Source organism: Neovison vison, chromosome 2 (assembly GCF_020171115.1).
Source record: "Neovison vison isolate M4711 chromosome 2, ASM_NN_V1, whole genome shotgun sequence".
Classification (NCBI taxonomy): domain Eukaryota; kingdom Metazoa; phylum Chordata; class Mammalia; order Carnivora; family Mustelidae; genus Neogale; species Neogale vison.
The window spans coordinates 54,990,455-55,006,396 of NC_058092.1; the positions used below are offsets into that span (position 1 = coordinate 54,990,455).

At 44.9% G+C, this 15,942-nt stretch overlaps 1 long non-coding RNA gene across 2 annotated transcripts in view; it reads right to left on the bottom strand.

Annotated features, from left to right (window-relative positions):
• LOC122900059 overlaps positions 1-14,653 on the bottom strand; it is a 36,497-nt gene extending 21,844 nt beyond the window's left edge. For both annotated transcript variants that reach the window (XR_006383165.1, XR_006383166.1), the window contains exons 1-2: positions 14,473-14,653; positions 12,838-13,012 (exon numbers count right to left, since the gene is read on the bottom strand). This is a non-coding gene — a long non-coding RNA (uncharacterized LOC122900059). The remainder of the gene's footprint in view (positions 1-12,837; positions 13,013-14,472) is intronic.
• Positions 14,654-15,942: the final 1,289 nt, after the last annotated feature.

A 15,942-nucleotide genomic window follows, 5' to 3' on the forward strand; every position in this document is an offset into this window, starting at 1 on the left:
GCCAGAAAGTGTTATTAATACACACACCCAACCTCTCACTGTGGCGGAAGAGGGTCAGAGGACTCTGAAGGACAAACTCTGAAAGGTGAGTGTGAGGTGAAAGTTCCTGAGCCCTATGGCCAAGCACAGCGTGGAGCAAACAGGAGGTACTCAGTGAATGTAGGAATGAGTGGTGTTGCATGCTGAGTGGATGTGGTCTAGGAACAAAAATAAAAGTGTATTTTTTGCTTCCTACCACCACTAAAAAAGAAATGCTATATACCCTTGATTTGTCTGCTATCCCCAAGCACTGAATCAATACCATTGACTAATTGTTTAATGCTAAGTAATTAGTATGAAATAATAACCAGTGAGAAAGTGTAATATAAAAACAATCACGGGGCACCTGGGTGGCTTAGTGGGTTAGGCCTTTGCCTCCGGCTCAGGTCATGATCCCAGGGTCCTGGGATCGAGCCTTGCATGGGGCTCTCTGCTCAGCAAGGAGCCTGCTTCCCCCCTCTCTCTGTCTGCCTCTCTGCCTACTTGTAATCTGTCAAATAAATAAATAAAATATTAAAAAAAAACCAATCACATTGCAAAATATTTTAAAATACATAGCAAAAAAATTTTTTTAAAGCATGGAAGCAGACATGAGAAAACAGGCAGGAACTACAAGAAAAACAGAGGCTTAACCGCATAAAGATAGAATTTCCCAAGTGGCAGTACACTCTGGGCAGGAAGACTCAATAGCCTAATGATATAAATGAACCTCAAATTGCACAGGAACTTAATGTAATTTCAAAAAAGAATCAATGGTTGTTTTGGTGGGGAGCTTAACAAACTGATTTTTAAATTCATCTAAAAGATCAAAGCAGGGGCACCTGGGTGGCTCAGGCAGTTGAGTGACCGACTCTTGGTTTCAGTTCAGGTCACGATCTCAGGGGCCTGGGTTTGAAGCTCACTTCAGACTTGCGCTCAGTGCAGAATCTGCTTGTCTCTCTCCCTCTGCTCCTCACTCTGGCTCTCTCTCTCTCTCCCTCTCAAATGAATAAATAGCATCTCTAAAAGAATAAATAAAATCTTTTTAAAAAAAGATAAAGAAAGAAAGAAAGAGAAAGAAAGAAAGAAGTGAGAACAGCTGAAGATCTTTTGAAAGAACAAATTATGGATAATGTGAACTTCCAGGTAATTAAAATTAGTTGTAAAATATAGTAAGTAAGGCACAGGACAGTATTATAGGATAACAATTTAACAGACAGAAAGCCTAGAAACTGAACTTCTTATATATGGGTCTTTAAAATGTGGTGTCATATATACCATATCAAATCATTTTTATTTATTTATTTATTTATTGGTCAGACAGAGATCACAAGTAGGCAGAGAGGCAGGCAGAGAGAGAGAGAGGAGGAAGCAGGCTTCCTGCTGAGCAGAGAGCCCGATGTGGGGCTTGATCCCAGGACCCCGGGACCATGACCCAAGCTGAAGGCAGAGGCTTTAACCCCCTGAGCCACCCAGACGCCCCCAAATCATTTTTAAAAACGAAGTCTTGATTAATATTGTTCAAACCTAGAGGTATTTTTTTATTAGAGAAAAATAGATTGTCATTTTATATTACATATGAATTAAATTTAAATTGGTTATATGAAGTTATGTGAGACTACCATATCTCTAGGTAAAGATGGGTTTTCTAAGCATAAAAACAAAGAAAGAAACTTCAAAGAAAAGATAGATCAGTTTTTCTCCATAAATATTAAAATATGTCTGTTAAAGCTCACCATAAACCAAAGTAAAAGAAACAGTAAATGTAGAAAATATGAGCCACATAAATGAAAAGTCAAAAATAAAAGACCTTCTATGATAGGCTTCTCAAAATCAACAAAAGTTCTCAAAAATCATTAAGAAAGAGAAAAGATGGGTAGTCAAAAACATGAGTGAAGCTCATAAGTAGAGAATTTATTTAAAAAGAAATTAAGTGACCAATTATTATGTGAAAAATATTAGTCTAACAAAAGAAATGCAAGTTAAAGTAACAGCGAGAAACCATTTCTCAAGTGGACAAAATTATTTTAAAAGATCAAACGTAATACTCCAGTGAAATTCCCATTCACATTCTCACATACTCATTTCTGGGAGAGGTATCAACCAATACAACGCTTCTGAAAGCAAAAGCCTAAAAATAATTCTAATTCTTTAATTTAGTAATTCTATTTTAATTGAAATTAAAGAAGGAAATGATTTAAGTATACATGTAGTAGGTTTATAGAGAAGATAGTCACTATAGTATAACTTATATTGGCAAAAAAGCTTAAAACAATCTCAATGTCCAACAAAAAGGCAAATGGTAGGATTTTATGATGCATTAAAATAATTTTTTGAATAATATTTAGTTATATATGCTGGTATATTTTGGTTTATATTTATTGGAAACTCTAATAAATATGTAAAACAAGCAAGCACATAAACACAAAAATGCATACCACAAGAAATAGAATAATTAACACCAACATGTTATTACTAGGATTTTCTGAGGCTTAAGTTTTGACTGGCTTGTGTTTCGCACTTTCCTACATACTCCACCTATTAGAATACATTATTTTATAATCAGAAAAGAAAAACGAATAAAAAATATGCTTAAGAGACTTCATCCCCAGCTCATAGGATGTCAGCGCTTGAAAGAACTTGAAGTGGGAACCTGACCCAATTCCTTTGTATTTCATATTAAAAAAAACCCAAAACCCCAGAAGCCTCGCCTTTGGAATGGTCATGTGTTATTTGCAAGCCCTGTAGAGGTGTCTCCAAACCCCAGACTATCTCAGAGGATCCCTTTGCAATCACGAAAAAGGAGGAGCCACCAGCCTGTGGTGCTGTTGGGGACTTGGAAGGCCAGTGGTAGTTCTCTGACTCATTTGAAGTTCTGGCCATTTCTGCTCAACACTAGAGCGCTGAGGCTATGCGGCTCGGACAACAACCCTCTCCGACCCAGATCCTTAAGCAGATTCTGAATTCCTCTGCCCAGGACCTGGAAGGCTCCCTATATATTTGAGAATTGAAGGAACTGAGGGAACCTAGAAATTCTACCTATCTCACATCCAAATATACGATGGCTCTCCACTCTTGCCCTGATAGCCAGGTCCCTTTTATCCGAAAGTGTGTGTTGTGGGTGGAGGTGATGCTGTCATTTCTGTAGACTACCATGGGGACCGCGGAGTTGCGCTGTGTTGTGACTGTGGTCTTGGTCTAGGTGGAGTGTGCCATTTAAAGAGGGCAGAAACGGGAAGGCTTGGCAAACAGGGAAGTTCGTGGAAAGGCCTGGAGTTCTGACGTGCACGATGAGACGTCCGGCAGCATGGGATGCCTGGGGTTGGGGGAGATGGTATCCAGCGGGGCTGGACGGTACAGAGGAGGGCTGTGGGATGTTGAGAGCGGAGTGGGCAGTGGGAAGGAAGGAGTAGGAACCGAGTGGAGAAGAGCCTAGCCCCTGACAGAGGATGAGTAATAACCAAGAGTGGGGAAAACTGGCCCCTCAGAGAATTCGAAGCCTTGGAGGGGACCACAGCCAGATTCCTCCACTGCCCCCAGCCCCAGGCCCAGGCCTGCCTGGACGTCCTCAGTGGGAGTGTCTGGATTGCCGGGACCATATTCTTGTCCTGGCTGTACATTTCCTGTCACGTGACTGAAAGTGGACAGCTAACGGGAGGTCTGTGGTTTCAAATGAAAAGTGTGAGGCTGAGGCTAAGCTGAAGCTAACTCTAGAGAGGAAGTAGCAGAACCTTATTGAGATGAGATTTCGGCTGTGAGAAGTTTTCCAGAAATGCTGAAGGAGGCCTGGTCCACAGCTGCTGGGCTGAGGGCTCCCAGCTCAGTTCATGGATGACAGACCCCGCCTTGGTGTTGGAGAGCTTAGGAGACCAGGCTTGTGTCCACATCCCACTCCACCACCTCCTGGTGGTCACAGGAAAGTTCCTTATCCTCGCCAAGACTCTGTTTTCTCACATGTAAAATGGGGATGAGCCATGCCTACCTCACAGGGTTATGGAGAAGATAAAAGGATATAATGCAAAGAGCACAAATATCTATGAATTATTATGGATTCTTCCTTCTCTTTTCATCTACCTGGGACCCACATCCATTATTTGCATTTATATGAAAAGAGTGAGGAAAAGGATAAGTAAAGGCTGCTTAGTGGGTCTCCGCTTCATGCTTGGTACTAATTACCCTCCTACTCTTCCCCAGGTCCCCCAGGAGGGCAATACTGTAACTCAGAGACGTTAAATCAGTTGTGTGAGATGTTAAACTAACTTGAGACCGAAAAAGAATTCTGTTCTCCTCCAAAATTCCTGTCTCTCCCTCCAGCCTGTGCTCCCTTCCCTGGCTCCTGTCTCTAGAAGCTCAGTGTTTCCCTCCCCTACATACATGCCGCCATGGAAACAGGGCTCCCCACCCACCCCCTGTCAGTGCAGACCCAGAACATGGCCCTTGTTTTACTGGCCATGGTGACCCAGGCCAGGCCACAGCCAGATGTGCTGTCCCTGCGCTCAGGATTGCTGTGGGTCATGGGCACCTTTTAGGCAGATCCCAACGCCTGGAGTCTACCGCCCAGCAAGACATGACCACTCAGGGGAAAACGCTGATCCAAAAAGTCCATGTGTGAGTCTGTCACGTCAGGATTTTCTGGGGCTTGAGGAAGCCTGTCAGGGTACAAAGAACCCAGAAAAATGAGGGGCTGGGGACGATTTTAATGAGGTCAAATCACGTGGGTGGAGTGAGTGCTGGGGTGGAATCCGGGGGAGGCTACTTCGCCCAACACCTCCTACCACACTCTGATATGGCGCCCCCTTTTTACTCTACAGAGTAGGAAAGCGAGGCTCACACATGCCAGATACAAGAGAAAGAGCTGGGCTTGCGATGCTCTGAGCTCTGAGTTCCCATTTCAGTTGCTAAGTGATCTAAGGCAAATGGCTTAAATCTGGTGGTGTAGATCTGGTGGTGGCAAATGGCTGTAGCTGGTGGCCTAACCCAGCGACAGCTCACACTGACTGAGTGCTGACAAAGGACAGGGCCCTGCCCAAAGTGCTAAACAGTCACCATCCCACTGCTCCCTCAGAACCATCCCAGGAGACGGCAGCCGGCCTTCTTTTTTTTCTCACGGACGAGACGGACGCACTCTGCAGACCCAAACCCCTTCTGTTAGGGCTCGGGGGACTTAGCCTCTGTGCTGAGGCCACCCTGGGCTGATCCTTCTCCTTCCGGAGCTAGCAAACTCTGACCATCCAAGGGCCAATGTCAGAATTTATTTTCCTTGTGGAAGCCATCACTTGGAAGGTGCTGTATGAGGAGGTTCCCAAAGAGACATTAATGATGGTTCTGAAGGGCAGGGGCAGCGTGGCTGGAGCTCTATAGTCTTTCAACTCAATCACTAAGACTCCCTCCCATTCAAAGGAACAGAGCTCCCCTCCCCTGCACAGGGCTCTGTCTTTCCGGGAGTTGAGCTTTGCTCTCTAAGAGCCTCAGCTGTGTTGAAACTCTGTAGAATTCAGGGGAAATCTGTGCCAGGTCAGAGCCTATGCAGTTATCCCTCTGGGAGTTTCCAGCTTTGTGTGGGTTCAATGTCAACAAGTTTTGTCCGAGAAACTCAAGAGCTCAAGCGCCAAAGTCCTCTTTCGGTGCCCAGGTGGCTGACGAGAAAACTCAAAGGTTTCACTTTTATAAAAGAAAGAGAAATTGCCCAGCCTGATTGTCATGAAAGGAAAGAGCCAACGTTGATCTTACGCTCAGTGTGTGCAGGTTTTTTTTTTTTTTTTTTTACATTCCTTATCTGTCTTGGCTCTCACCCCGAGGCGGGGGAGGGGGGTTATCCCCATTTCAGACAAGGAAGAACTGAACTGGCCAACGTCACCCAGCAAATAGTGAAACTGGGAGGCTCTTTTCCTCTTCAAAGCCCAAGATCTTTTCACTGCCTATGATTTCTTGCTAATTCTCTGCCCAAGAGATGGTATCATGTATGGTCTAAATGCTTAAAGCAACTGTTTGGGTTTAAGCCCTGGCCCAGGAAGGATGAGCTGCGTTCCTTGTGGGACGTTACTTGATCTCTCTGAAACTCTTGTTTCCTCGTAAGTAAAATGAGGCTGACAGTCCTTGAACTTGCTTTATAGGGCTCTTGCGAGTTTAAATGGGTTCATATGGGAGGAATGTTTAGAACCGAGTGTCATGACATAATGTCAGCTATTTTAATCATATCACTTGATTGAAGAAATACACTGTTGTTTTACCAAGTATGTACTGTACTCTGGGGGAAGGAAGAATTCCTATACAACGAGTCGGTATCTGTGCTAGGCAGGCACCTCAGATTCATGTATCCTCCTGTATCCCCACAGCAATGTTATGAGTGAGGGATTTTACAGAAGAGGACACTGAGGAACAGAGAAGTTAAGCCACATGACAAATGTTGCACAGCAACAGACTCCTGGGGCTGCGATTCAAGCCCCAGACTGGCTCCAGCGCTTCACCTTCTCCTTTATCACTCCGCCCGCCACCTTTGAGTGGAAATGGAGCAGCCCAGCAAGAGAGCATGTGTGTGCACGCATGCGATATGGGGCAAGTCAGGGAGGGGGAGATGCCATCTGACTAGTGTTGCCTCATTTCACAAAGGCATTATTTCCTGACAGGGCCTCTGCACGTTTCTTATGGTTACTATTTTAAATTTTATATTTCAAACACACAAAGCACGAAGGGAAGCTTTCAGGCCATTCCTGTACTGATTTGAAACTTCAAGACATCGGTCTGTACTTATTTGGTTGTTTATTTGTCTGCCCACATTGTGCCACACTCGGGGGCTATGGAAGTAAGTGGAGATGTGATAGAATTGATTAAGTATTGACACAATGAATGCATATTCCCAAACCATGATAAGCTCCATGAAAGAAAGTTCTATAATGCCAAAAGGGATAGATGAGGGTCTGACCTGACCTAACTGGGGCTTAAGAGACAGCATGCAGAGGTCTATAGGAAGAAGGGAAGTTAACCAGGTAAGGAAGAAGGGGATAAATATTGCAGAGAAAAGGAATAGCCTGTGCAAAGGCCCTGAGGGAGAAGGGAAAATTGACAATTTAAGGAACAAAAAGGTTCCCAGTGTGTCTAGAGGACAGAAATAGAGGGAGAAAATGACTCACACTGAAGTTGTAAAGAAAGAAAGAAACCAGCGTATATTAAACACCGTGAGTGCATCGCATCTGTCTTTGTTCTAAGAGAATGGAAAGGGATTTAGTTTTCAGAATTGAGAGTTTTGATAGATGCTGTAAGAATTCTGTTTAGAATGTGGTTACTACAACAGGATCCATCATATCATGAAGGGATGACACATAGTCAACGCGCCTGCCAACTCTGAAGGGTAATTAGTGGCCATGAGAATAAGGTGCTGAGGACTTTGTGGGTGTATCTAGATCCAGGGGGAATAAGTATCATTATCCATTAGTGACGTAGGCCTAGGATAGGCCAGAGTGAGCTGTTCCAGCGGAGGCCACAGAGAACACAGCGGCTCAGGGACCAGACTCACCCTGGTTTGGATCCCAACTTTCTTTCTGTCAGAACTTCGGCAGTTTATTTAATAACTCAGAATCTCAGCTTCTGAAGCTGTTAAATAGACATAACGGTATCTTCCTAAAGGGGTTTGTGAGGATTCTAGGAATTACAAAGGAAAACAACCCAGCATATTACGGACTCCATAATAATAAACTTCCTTAGCCTATTTGGAAGGAAATTTGGAGACATACTTGTGGAATGACAAAAATTGAAATTTACCTTAAAGTAAATAAAAAGGAAACAATAGAAAGGCCAATTTCACCTTTTTATAACAGATTTGTGACCTGTTTTCTGTGTCCTTTTCAAATACAGCGTGGGGAGCTGACAGCTCACACGTAGGCTCTGTTGAATCACACTTCCAGGGCACAGAACAGTGTTTTGGAGAAGACAAGTTGGCTTCGGGAATGAATACCGTGCAGTAGCCTTTTATGGAAGTGACCGAGGGGGCTGGTGTGTGTTCTGCATTCATTTACCAGGTTTGATATGCGGGCTAGCCTCCCGTTCACCTCAGCAGGGCGAGATGTAAACTGAGGCAAGACTGAAACCACAGACATTAGACCCCGCAGTGTCCACCCGGGAGGCCTGCAAAAGGGCAGTAATCAGGAACTGATGGGACGACTCAAACGCACCAAGAGGGTCAGGGGGTTGCCATGTTGAAGAGGAAGGGAGGATTTCTTCAGAGAGAGCTGAGTGGGCTTTCTGCGCCAGCAACCCCTGGGGTTAGTGTAGGCTGTGACATTACTGGCCGTGCCAGGCCCAGAACTTATATTCAAGAAGAATTTATAGAAGAGGCAGAGAATGGGGCATCTGGGTGGCTCAGTGGTTAAGCATCTGCCTTTGGCTCAGGTCATGATTCCAGGGTCCTGGGATCGACTCCTGAATCGGGCTCTCTGCTCAGCAGGAGGCCTGCTTCTCCCTCTCCCACTCCCCCCTTTTGCATTCCCTTTCTCACTATCTCTTTCTCTGTCAAATAAATAAAATCTTAAAAAAAAGAAAAAGAATGTATAGAACGGATAACTTAGGACCCACGAATATAACCTGGAAAAGACATGGAATAGCAAAGGAGCATAAAGATTCTTTAATGAATTTTGAGCCCCCAAATACATATTAATTATAACCCATAGGGTTGGGAAGGATCACAGGTAAGTTGAGGGAGTTTTTTTTTTTTAAAGATTTTGTTTACTTATTTGACAGACAGAGATCACAAGTAGGCAGAGAGGCAGGCAGAGATGTGTTGGGGGGGGGGGGAGCAGGCTCCCTGCTGAGCAGAGAGCCTGATGCGGGGCTCGATCCTAGGACCCTGAGATCATGACCTGAGCCGAAGGCAGAGGCTTTAACCCACTGAGCCACCCAGGTGCCCTGAGTATTTTATTTAATTAATTAATTAATTAATTAAAAAAAAGATTTTATTTATTTATTTGACAGACAAAGATCACGAGTAGGCAGAGAGGCAGGCAGAGAGAGGAGGAAGCAGGCCCCCTGCTGAGCAGAGAACCGGATGTGGGGCTCAATCCCAGAAGCGTGGGATCACTACCTGAGCCAAAGGCAGAGGCTTTAACACACTGAGCCACCCAGGCGCCCCATGAGTATTTTATTTTTAAAAATAATTCCTAACAAGTAAGGAGTAGGGGTCTAGAAAACTGAAAAAGAGGCAACATTTCTCATTTTCATAAGCTGAATTTCAAAAATGATAAACCATTGCCATTAATATGAGCAAAGCCCTAGAGCCTATTTCTAAACATTCTGGCATGAAAACAGTCCTCACTGGCAACCAGAACTTGTCTGATAGGGTTATTGAAGTAGCTTGATCAGAAACATGCTAAAAATAATGTTTACCGAACTTAGAGGGAGATCTGAGTTAATTGCAGGAAGGTGGGTACAATGATAAGACAGGGTCATAGCTGATAACCACCTTACTCACTGTCATTCAGGGCTTATTAGTCTAGACAAGTATCACTAGACTCATGACGTAGGGCTGTGGTTCTCAGTCCTGGGCAACTGTTAGAATAAACAGGGGAACGTTTAAAACACATCAGAATCTGGCCCCACCCTCAGAGATTCCGATTTCATTTCTCTGGAGTGGACATCTGTCATTTGTATATTTCAAAGTCTCCCTCGTGTTCTAATGTATGAAGATTCAGCACTATTGGTGTTCTATTCTTGGCCATAGCCTTTACAATATACTTTTAAGGAATATATTGAATGAAGACAGAGATGCCACCTGTGTCGCAGCTGTCGGTAAGTCAGAAATAGGAAATAACAGAATTTAGTTTAAAACAGGCAAATGAAAACCTTTAGTAAGTTAGAAAAATGAGCGAAGACACCAAGAAAATAAAATGTCTTGTTATAGAGATACCGTGTGAATTCGCAGTTAACACATGTAAAGTGCTTACAGCAGAATCGGACACATGGTTGGTATGCTCAGGAAAGCTATCACATCCAATCTTCCTACCTATAAAGTCAATACTATCTCCATGCTGGAAAGACCAAGGCCCAAAGAAAGCGCACTTTTTCAGCCCAAAGTCATGAAGTCAGAGGCAAATGAGATTCAAACCCAGTGCTACTCACTCCAATGCTCAGGCACTTATTTGTGTTAAATTTGATTTTAGGCCTTTAAAGGGGTACTAGAAATCATTCCACAAATTTTTTAGAAAGGGAAACTTTCTAAGGTTCAGAGAGGTTAATCTGCCCAAGGGTACATAGGGAGGGATAAAGCCAGGACTTAGAGGTAAGTGTGTTAGGAGAAGAAGAAGAAGAAGAAGAAGAAGGAGAAAAAGGAGAAGGAGGAGGGGCGGGGAGGAGGAAGACAAGAGGGGAGGGGGAAAAGGGGCAAAAGGGAAAAAGGAAATGAAGAAAGGCAGACAGACAGATAATCCCTATATTTAGGGCCCTCTCCAGAGCAGGAGAAATCCGAGAAGGTCCTGACTTACCCACAGAGATGAAAGCATTAGTAAGGAGTTCTGGCTCCTGAAAGCCCCAAGGAATTGTCTGAGAAATGCTCACAAAGAAGTCCTTCTGGATTCATAGGCAATGCTGGGTTTTTTGCTGTCATCCTGAGACCACCCTAAGGGGCAGATTCTGTTTCTTCACAGCCCTGTACTGAGACTAGAAGGTTCAGTTAAAGAGGTGAGCTCCCACATCAAGGAGAGTGTAAGTGGCAGGAGTTGAAGTTTGTTTTCATTGGCAGGGGAAATCCTGGACCAGAGAAATGGAGAAGGAATAGAAGGTGTTTTATAATAAAACACAGATCTTTGAAAAAGATATCATTCAGAAGGATTTTCTAATATTTATCATGGTTTGTATTTTGTATTTGTATTTTATGTTTAAAAAAGTGACACGGGGATGCCTGGTTGGCTATGTTGGTAGATTGTACAACTCTAGATCTCAGGGTCCGATTCAAGCCCTACGCTGAGCACAGAACTAACTTAAAAAAGACACAAAACAATGAGATGATACCCAGCAAGCTCCCAACGAATACAAGTGTTGTAATATTAGCATCAACATTGGAGAAAAGCAACTCTGCTGATTTCTTTTGCCAATGTAACCCAGATGCCCACAGGAATCAAGAGGGACCATAGAGTCTAGTTTGGAATATTGAAAGGAAAATATAGTTCTTTTCCATCGATGATGGTAATTTAGACTATAAATGCAGGAGGATGACCCAGTCGGGCTGCCAGAGCCATCCCGGGGGCAAGTTGCTGCATGTCACAGGGGTCCTCAGCTGACTCCTGGAGGATGCTTGACCTGAAAGCCCTGAGAACCCAGACTCCTCCACCTGCCCCTTTCAGCTCCAGCCAGCTGGGAGAATGGCGCTAAAGATCACAGTTGCTTAGAGGGTGCAGGCTTAGGGTCAGGGCCTCAGCTAAATCCTCTAGAGACATGACCACGCTTAGGCTGCCCAGCAACCTGTGAGGCCAAACCTCTTACTATTGTCCCATTCTCACAGAAAGGGAAAGAAACCTTCCAAGGAGTTAAAGAGCATGCCCAAGGAAGAGTTAGTTTTCTGATTCCAAGACCCATCCTTAACTCCTTCGGTCACCTCGGGAATCTGTGGCAGACACCCTGTACCCAGTCCTGCAAGAAGGGCCTCCTTCTCCTCTGCTCATTTGCTCTGACTCGAAAACCACCCCCAACCCCTGGCGGCCCAGAACTTGAGTCAGGGTATTTTTCCTCTCCTGGGAGTCTTTGTGAAGGATGAATTCAGCTTCCTGGTTCCGCACCTGGGTTTTGGCAGCGCAGAAAGGACTCATGACTCTGAGCACGGGGTCCCTAGGGACAGTACGTGTAAATACCAGACACAGCTGTGGCTCCTTTTGCACACACTGTTCTCAGAGGGGCTGAGCACATGCTCCCCTTTGGGGTACTAAATGACTTCTGGGGATCATCCTGCATGGGTCAAGATGCCTATTCCTCTGCAGAAGAAACGGGCTTCCCCTACCACTGCCCGTGTAAAGTGCCTGACATTAGGGAGAAAGCTGACAGCAAGGAGTAGTGAAGCTGGACCGGGCTGGCTCTCCCATCCCAGAGGATTCTCACCATCTCCTCTCTCTGGAATGGAGGCAGCACCCGCCAAAGCCTGTACCTCCTGCCGGCAAGATGGTACAGTCTTAGCAGAACCAACACAGAGCATTTTGGGGGAAGAGCGCTTACTCAATCCTCTAGGCTTGAGGCAGGAATTTTCTTCCTTGTCTCTATGTAGGCCCTTGAGAGGCATATCTGATAGAGACATACCTACCATGGGTGCCCAAAGTTCCCAAATCCCACATCAGCTGCAAGATAGGACGTCGGCCACTTGCTTGAATCCTCATGTCCTTCTAGAAAGTATTTGCCTTACTCCACATTATCTTTAAGATCCTCATAGAGAATTCTCTAGAGTCTATATTGAAGATTTCATGATAGCCTTGATCTCCTTCTATAAAATAATTCCTTGTTTCTTCTCAGTGAACCCAAATACGGCAAGCCAAGAAAATGCTGAGCTCAGAGAAATGGACTGAGATCAGCCAAACTGCCATTGTTCAGGTCACCTGAAAACAGCCTCCATGAGGTAGATTTGTACCCAAATGTTTCTTGGAGAGTACTCTTGGAACAATGTCCGTGAGGGAATGAGGGAAATGGAACCAAGCACGGGGAGAGGTTGAATTACAGAGAAACTGAGGGTCCAGCGGAGCCCACGTGAGAGTGCTGAAGCTGGGCTGGCCTTCCAGAGAGGTCCTAAATTAGCCTCTCTGCACGGCCCTGCCCCCCGGATGGGTGAGGTATGAGTTCGGATGAGGCGGTTACCTCTGATTGAGAGCATTTCTCCAAGACGGAGTCAGTCATGGGCTGTCCGCGTGTGGCTATCACTCTAAGCCACTGGAGTGGGGTACTGAGAGCCTTTCTTCTGAGGGGGTCTTTGGGTGGTACTCCACGGCATCTGCTACACAGACTAGCTTCTCATACTGCATGAAACAGAGTCCTAGGGAAGGAAGGTAGGTGGCCCTGGGTCACACAGGAAGGTGACGGAATAAATATAGTACTCGGCACTACCAGCCTCAAAGTGTTTTCTCTTTCATACCAATAAATATATCATTTGCTGACCATCTTCCTTGTGCCAGCCAATATGTTACGCATGTTATATGGAGTCTTACACTAACAATTGAGATCAAACCCCGTACTGGGGGTATTACTACCTTCATTTTTTTTTTTTTAAGATCTTATTTATTTTATTTGACAGAGAGATCACAAGTAGAGAGGCAGGCAGAGAGAGAGGAGGAAGCAGGCTCCCCTGCTGAGCAGAGAGCCGATGTGGGGCTCGATCCCAGGACCCTGAGATCATGACCTGAGCCGAAAGCAGAGGCTTAAACTCACTGAGCCACTCAGGCGCCCCTACCTTCATTTTCTAATGGAGGAAACCGAGGTCTTAAACATACGTAGTAGCCTAGCCAAGCGCCTGGCATGTGTGACACGGCTGTCAGTCTTCAAAGCCTATACTCTCAACCCCCACCTCCATCCCTATAATTCAGCCAGTAGCTTCCTCTGTAGGGCTGCAAATCACGTTGCCTCTGTGACCATCAACAAAGAAACTGAGAAACAAGTTATCTTTCCTGCACAGCAATCCCTCACCCCACTGGAACTGCTATTTTGGTCATCATTTGAGATTCTTGCCCATCACAATTCCCATGCATGCTTGATGAAATGAATTTCTATGTTACCCAACAAAGGAGGCCCGTGGGTCAAACCCTGTGACTAAACATCGTTTCAGCCATTTAGCAAATATTTGGCGGGTGCTCACCATGTGCTGGCATCACGCTAAGCCTTTCACATTTTCTCTCAAACTGCCCAATGAGGTCAGTGTTTTTATCCGTAATTCATAAATGAGAAAAGCACAGACTCAGAAATTTCAGTCACTCACCCAAGACAACACAGCCTGGATTTAAATGCAGATCTACTTGGTTTCCACAGGGCTTTACTCTTCTCTGTTAGTAAATAAATATGTATCAAATTCCTGTGCATTGCCCAGCACTGTGCAGAGCTCTAAAGGGGACGAATGCTCCCATTCCTTGTCTTCACTAGCGTTCCATTCTAGAGCAGGAGTGAACAATACAAATGTCTAGCAGGGGCTTGGAGTAAGTGAATACTTGGAGACTATGTGGGAGTGGAGGGGGACTCCCGGTTTCTGTGGCCAGTGCCTACACAACTCCAGCCAAATATTGCTATGGGAAAACGTGGACCCAGGGCTGCCAGACTTCCCATTCTCCAAGAGCAGCCAGCAATCTGCATCTTATATGAAATACCTTGCTATTTGAGACTTGGGAACTAATCCAAGCATTCTGTAATCATTACTGTGGGGCAAACAAAAGGCCTATGCAGGCCAGATTGAAACCTGGCTTACCACGAATGCCATCTTACACTGAGGTTCCCAGACAGTCCGCCCACCTGAGTCCAGATCAGTCTCACACTGCAAGGTCAAGAGCACATTACACTCTCTCCGGGTCTGGATCCCTGGCCCATGCTCCATGAAGCTTCAAGGAGTGTCTCTAAGTTTTCTTGCTAGAGGAATCCTACAGGCTCTGCAGAGCCGCGCTCTCTTATACCTTGAAGCTTCATTCTTTCCTGAGCCAAGGCTATTAGCTGACCAACTTCTGTCAGGAAATAGCCTGATTGTGGGCGTCTGTAAGTAGTAAGACATGGCTACGTGACGACTGCTCAGAGCCTTCTTCCCCCTTCTCGTTCCTGCTGCCACCAGATGGTTCTGAGATAATGCCACATCTTTCCTGCAAGAAATAACATTCCCAAGCCATTCGTCTAATCCTCTCTGATCATCCTGGGAATGCAATTTCTCAGCCTCTCCCCTCTTGTCATCACTTCCCCTGTCTTATCTTCAGAGAGCTAGGGGACTTGAGCTGGTCACTTTCCAAGGAGAGTCTGGGAGGTCAGGGGCTCACGTAGATGGTATAAACGGGCAGGCTCAAAGTTCCGGCTCACCCTTGGATGCTTACAATGTGATTGTGACCACCTTGTCGTTCCCCCAAATTATTTGTGATCCTAATCTCACTCATTCTCTCTACTGTTAAGATTCTTGTTCTCTGATCGAATAAGAGAAGTTCTTACCTCTGACAAATACCCCCGGAGGAAAAACAAGATGATCGTTGTTCACAAACCTGGCATCAAGCCAAGATATGATCTCTTATCCCAAGCTCTTCCTATGGTCCTCAACACGATTGCAGCAACAGTTAGCCATCCCTTTTTATTTTAATTTTTATTTAATTTTTTAAAAGATTTTATTTATTTATTTGACAGAGAGGCACAGCGAGAGAGGAAACACAAACAGAGGGAGTGGAAAAGCAGGCTTCCCACTGAGCAGGGAGCCAGATGAAGGGCTTGAACCCAGGACCCTGGGATCATCACCTGAGCTAAAGGCAGATGCTTAACAACTGGCCCACCCAGGCGCCCTTTGACGTCCCTTTTTAGCTCTGCAGATGACAACAAACTCAAGGAGTGGGGACGTACTCATGGTTACCACCTGCTCCTGAATAGTAATTAGTAGGAGGGGGAATTTGGCTCCAGAGATGAGATCATTATTATCTGGAAGAAAAAGCTGGCAGGAAAAAAATGGCACCATTATCCTGGATCACTCATCTTTTTAAATGTGAAACTGATGGCTGACATGCCAAGACCTGAGGGTTTAAAACCCAGGGACTATGGAAGATACTTGGAATAAGTTGCTTGACACAGGTGAATCTTGGCTCTAGAAATGTTCATATGTGACATTTCAGTTATTTTCAAGCTACCCTCCAAAGACCAAGTTATGCCACCATTTTAAAATTTCATTGAGGCACAAATTTGGATAACACTATGAAAAGCAAGTTATCAGGTTCTCTGTGGAGTTTTAATACATAATTTCAC